This window comes from Vulpes vulpes, chromosome 6 (assembly GCF_048418805.1).
Source record: "Vulpes vulpes isolate BD-2025 chromosome 6, VulVul3, whole genome shotgun sequence".
NCBI lineage: Eukaryota > Metazoa > Chordata > Mammalia > Carnivora > Canidae > Vulpes > Vulpes vulpes.
In genome coordinates, this window is record NC_132785.1 from 69,891,619 (window position 1) to 69,897,618 (window position 6,000).

A 6,000-nucleotide genomic window follows, 5' to 3' on the forward strand; every position below is an offset into this window, starting at 1 on the left:
GATCTGGTACTACAATGAAACTCACCATTCCTCCCTGTGTTGGTCTCTTCAAATAATCCCATTTCTGTCAAACAAACCAACAAATAAATTATTCTCCAAAAAGAGAGTATGAAAACCATGGTTTTCTCTATTTCTCCCCACATACTCCAGTCCTACTATTTCACCTTTTTAATATCTCTCATATCCAGAAGACTCCAAAACAATCCTGAAAGACATAAAAGTAGAAGTAAATGAATGAAAAGACATACTGTTATTTGAAGGGAAGACCTAACAACATAAATATGTCAACACAGTAAAATATCATTAGAGTTTTATTTTCCTTAGAGCTAAATAAAGTTCAGCTGGAGAAACAAAACAAAACAAAAGTAACAGTAACCCTAAAATAAAATAAAAGATAACACTGAAAAAGAGAAGAATGAAAATAACCTATCCCTTAAGATACTGGCACATATTATAAAGCTTCTGCAGCTAAAACAGTATGGAAACTATACATGGAAAAACAAGTGACATAACACAAAAAAGAAAATATTTATAGTGACTTTAAAATACAATTTGACTGTATATCCTTAGTTGAATATATTCTGACATCCAAAAGAATAAAGCTTAAAAAAAACATACATTATGAGGATTTATATTATAGGGAGCAGTGCTGTATTGCTACTATAGGACTATTGTCTTTATAGTGAAGGAAAAGCAAATGAGGTTTTATACAATCATGGAAAACCAGGAGTGCTGGCATGAGAGAAATAGGAAACAAATATAAGATCGATAAGGCTAGGTAATAGTCATGTACACCTGAATTTGAATTAGAACTCACAATAAGGGGATCCCTGGGTGGCTCAGCAGTTTAGCACCTGCCTTTGGCCCAGGGCGCGGTCCTAGAGACCCGGGATCGGGTCCCACATCAGGCTCCCTGCATGGAGCCTGCTTCTCCCTCTGCCTGTGTCTCTGCCTCTCTCTCTCTCTCTCTCTCTCTCTCTCTCTCTCTCTCATGAATAAATAAATAAAATCTTAAAAGAAAGAACTCATAATAAGTATGAATAGTACAAACTCACAAATTCTATCCTTAAAAAATACCTTACTTATCCTTGTCCTCTGAAATATGTACAATGGCTGACTCTGTAAAATTGAGCACTCCTAACACCCATTTGTGGTCTTTAAATACCATTTCACAACACAAGTAATAAAGTCTTCTTAGAGGGATGCCTGTGTGGCTCAGCAGTTGAGCATCTGCCTTTGGCTGAGGGCGTGATCGCAGAGTCCCGGGATTGAGTTCCATGTCCAGCTCCTGGCATGGAGCCTGTTTTCCTCCCTCTGCCTGTTTCTGTCTCTTTGTCACTCATGAATAAATAAATAAAATCTTTATAAAAAAAAGTATTCTTACAGAATGGGAGATTCTGGGTAGGAAATTTAAAAGATGATCCTGGAACATCTTGTGATATAAAGGAGTTAGAAAGCTCTCAAAGCCCAACAGGGTTGTATCAAAAAGATGCAGAAGTCAATTTAAAGAGATTCCCAATCAGATAAAGATAGGATAATCTGAACATTAATAAGGATAAATGCAATAGATTGAAAAGCATCAAATATACTTCAACATGAGTTTATAATAATTCTTTTATAATAAAGAAAAAAACCCACTGGTAATAGTTCCTATAACACACACACACCAAGAAACAAGCAAATATCATGTGCCCCCTGATAGTACACAGCACAACCTATAAACAATTCTTGCCGTAAAAAAAAATGAAATCTGATCAAGCTTTTAAATTTAACTACCATTTTGTGGGCAATATAGAAGACAAAAGAACATTATTAATAGTACCATGAATATGAAAACAACAAATATTGTGTCATTTCAATAAATTTCAAGTCAAAAAAGAAATGGAAGATGAAATTAAAAGATTAAAAATATTTAAGAACCATCATTAAATAATTACAATAAATGGACCTCTTTGGATTTTCATTCAAATAAATGAATTAAAAAACTTATACAAAAATTAGAAAAACTTTACCACTGAGTACATATTTGAAGAAATTGTTATTTTTTTAGGTATGATCATAGAATTAGGGCTATGTTCACTAATGAGTCCTTATCTTTTAGAAATTCATATTCAAATATATATAAATTTGAGATATTGATGATTGTTTTAAAATAATCTAGAAGTAAAGAGACAGGTAAGAATAGGGGTAAAATAAGACAGGTCTTGAATTAATCATTTTTGAAGCTGGGTGGTTCATTATATTATTCCATCTCTTTTTTATTTTCTAGTTTTTCATAATAAAAGGTAAGGAAAAAATCTCATATTATTTCCTCCTCCTTTCTCACATAAGGTTCTCTTTTCCCCCCTAAAATATTGCCATAGTAACTGGTCTTATCAACATGAATTTTCATCTCTAGGATGAAATCAGAACACGCTCATTAGATTCATCCTCTAAAAACTCTAAAAAACAACTTTCCACAAGTAGCTACTTTGCTCAAAATTTGTGATTCTCTACTTTCTTTGAAATAAGGGATCATAAGTCTATTCCAAATAAACCATCATTAGTTTGATACCAAAAACACCTTACAATCTATTTCCATCCAAATCTCTGAACACTTCCTTTACTTCTCTTTATAAACTTGATGTTTTAGTCAAAGCATTTGTCCACTTGTCTGCTTGTCCTTAAAACAGATGTGGGAACTCCACCTCCACCTTGTTGTCTGAGTAGTTGCCCTTCCTCTATATTTGTCTTAATTTGTTCCTTTCTTGAAGGCCTATTCAAGTCTCACCTCCTCCGTGTAGCTTTTCCTAAAGACTTTTCAACTATAGTCAAGTCTCTCTTATTTGAACTCCACAGCAATTATTTTCCTATAACTCATTTTATCACGTGCTACTCTATATGGCTAGTGTGATTTAATGCATATACTCTACCCTCTAGGATTTCAGAGAATGTGTCAGATTTCTCTGTACTCGAGCACACACTGTGGAGCCTTAGACAGAGTAATTGCTCAATAAATGTTCATGTTGTGGCTGTCATTGTTGTCATTATTACTGATTGTGGTGGTGGTAGGGATGATGAGCATAAAGGAAGTTCATATGACGATAATTTGCCAGGATCCCAAAATGTCTTCGCTGAGATGACCTTGGACCAGAGATTAATGGCTGAGTTGGGGAGTATTAAGTCATAATACCAAATATCCAACTTCTGTATGGTCCTAGAAATCTATTCCATATGTCCCAATAACTTAATGCTGTCAATTAAGATGGTTTAAACATACACACAAACAAAAACTAAACCCTATTTCCAGAATTTGTCACTGACTTTTTACTCCTTGAAGCATTATAAATGTCTTGATATGGGATTAGAAGTTTACAATATGGCCTAAAATCCAGAATCAAAGTTCACTCCCATTATTTCCCTATACGTACTCTGCTTCAGCTAAAATAGTCTAATTTTAAATATCTTTGGAACCATTTCTCTTCTCCATATTTCCATTAAACTTCATTACTTCAGAGCTTTATGATTTCTTGGATTGTTTCAATTCCTTTTCTAATCCACCACCTGGCTTCCAGTCATGTTCCCTTCCAGTTCATTCTCCACCCACCCTCCACTGATGCCCAAGAAGGATTTATCTTGCTCAAAATTCTTCTATGACTATATTAGCTATAAAGGCTAAATGCCTTAACATAGTATACGAGACCCTTTATGATACTTACTTTCATCACTTCAAATGTCTGCTATATGCTAGGAGCTGACTACAGAGTGGCAAATACTCTATAGTCCCTCCCCATGAGTTTATTGTCTAGTGAGAGAAAAGGGGCAGAAATCAACACAGAGAAATATGTGATGAAGACCAAGGAGAGCTATGATAGAAATGCGTAAACAATGCTATAAGAAAGAAATTTAGGGAGATCTCATTTAGATTGATCAGAAAAGATCTTCCTGCTGAAGTAATATTTAAGCTGTTTCCTTCATGTGGAAAAAAAGCCACTAAGAGTTTGAGAAATCTCTGAGGCTAGAAAGAGCAGTGAAGTTACAATATATACCATCTGTTTATGTTTACTACCTACTTGATGCAATATTACTTTATAGAAAAATCATAGTAGGTAAGGTTTCCATATAAATTATGGTAACCCTTTGTATTATACACTGTAAATATTTTTCTATTCTTCCATGGGTCTTTTATCTTTCTAAATATTTTTTCCATCAGAAATTTAAAATTTAAGCAGTCTTCCATAGGTCTATGGCTTTGTGTTTCCTGATTTCCTTTAATACAAAATTGTCATAAATATTCACATGTATTACCTTTTCTACTTTTATAGTTATCCTTTTAAAATGTAACACCTTAACTCATCTGATTTTATTTTTCAAAGATATGAGAGGGGAACTCCCTGTTGTTTTCTAAGTGGTTAGCCATTTATTGAATAATAATGACTAGCATTCACAGTGGTTTACTATGCACCAGAGATTTTGCCAAATGCTTTGCATTTATTATCTCTGTTAATTCTTACAACTCAACAAGGTAGTGTTATGCTCCCAACTTTCAGATAAAGAAGGTGAAGAACAGGTAAGCAATTTTTCAAGGTAATACAGCTGTTAAAAAGAAGAGCCAAAATTAGAACCAAGAGGTATGACCCAAGAATCTATTCCCTTCATAATCACTTTATACTGACTTCCAAAATCCGTGTCTTGCTCATATATTTGAAAGGTCTCCTTTTTTACATAACAAATTTCTGTTATATATGTAATTAAATATGCTTCTACTTGGGCTGTTTCTGGGTGATATATATATATATATATATATATATATATACACATGTAGCTTATATGTGTGGTAATTTTAAGGTGAAGAAAAGATTAGTGATTTGTTCTTTTTGTTCTATGTTTCCATGCTTCTACTAATTGATTCATTTGACCAAATTATTCTTTATTCTTGCAGGCCAAAATGTGTACACTACCTGTATGCTAAAAATTATCTTTCTTCAGCTTATCTGCTATTTCTCTCTCATATTTTCTCACCTTTTTCTATGCCCAAGTTGATTATAGAATTTGATCTAACAATATTAAACCTCATATAAAGTGGTCATGTTTTTTAATAAATTTGGTAGTAAGAACATTCATGTAATATAAGAGATAAATTTCTAATTGCTATCCACTATTCTGTTGTATTATAGTTCCATGATTTTGAAGACATCGAAAAATCAGAAAAACATTCCCTTAGTATTACACTCTGCTATTAAAACACAAGTATTATATATTATTTGCTGTCACAGTGTGTTACATATAAAGCTCAGCTGTAATTTGGAAGAACATAATATATGTTGATGCATCATGATCTCTTGAGATATTCTTTAAGAGGAGCTTCACTTCAATGTTTCTCCATAGGGCTATTGAATTTCCATTGACTCCATTTTTCCTTCCTTAGCAGAGCTGTTGTATTAATCAGAATTTCCACCTGCTCTATTATAGCCTCCTTCAAATGACTTCTCTCAACTTAATATACTTATATTAGATGAAGCTGTCAGTGAATTATTGGGACACTGCTCTGCTCTGTTCATTGCAAACTAACATAGAATTGGCCACTTAAGGAAGCTGCATTAACTCTTTCAGACCACCAGGGTGCCATTTAGGGCCCTCATGTAACATTTTCCTTAAACTAGGTCATCATGATGTCATTTAATCATTTTAGAGCACTGAAATAGATATTTATGAGATGGCCTCTCTCAGTCTGAAAGAATTAGTGTAGGTCTCTATAGCTTATGATCTACTCTAAAGCCAAATGACATGAACTTCGTATGCCAGTGATTTCCCAGTCCTGGATACAAGTTCTCAGAGAGAATATAAAACATTTAACAATGGAAAAGGAATCAGTTAAAAATCTACCACCTAGCTCAGCAAAAATTATTCACTGAAAAATTATTCTTGTTCTCTCTTCATTCTATTCGTGTTTCCGATGCACAACCCTAGCCTGGTTCAGGGCCTATTAGCTGGTTGTCTATTCTTACCAGATGATATTTA

The 6,000-nt window shown here is 33.6% G+C and overlaps 1 long non-coding RNA gene across 2 annotated transcripts in view; it reads right to left on the bottom strand.

Annotated features, from left to right (window-relative positions):
- Positions 1 to 6,000, bottom strand: part of LOC112926577 (uncharacterized) — a 459,344-nt gene that overhangs the window by 356,612 nt on the left and 96,732 nt on the right. For both annotated transcript variants that reach the window (XR_012002121.1, XR_012002120.1), the window contains 2 exons: positions 165 to 205; positions 26 to 64 (listed from right to left, as the gene is read on the bottom strand). This is a non-coding gene — a long non-coding RNA (uncharacterized lncRNA). The remainder of the gene's footprint in view (positions 1 to 25; positions 65 to 164; positions 206 to 6,000) is intronic.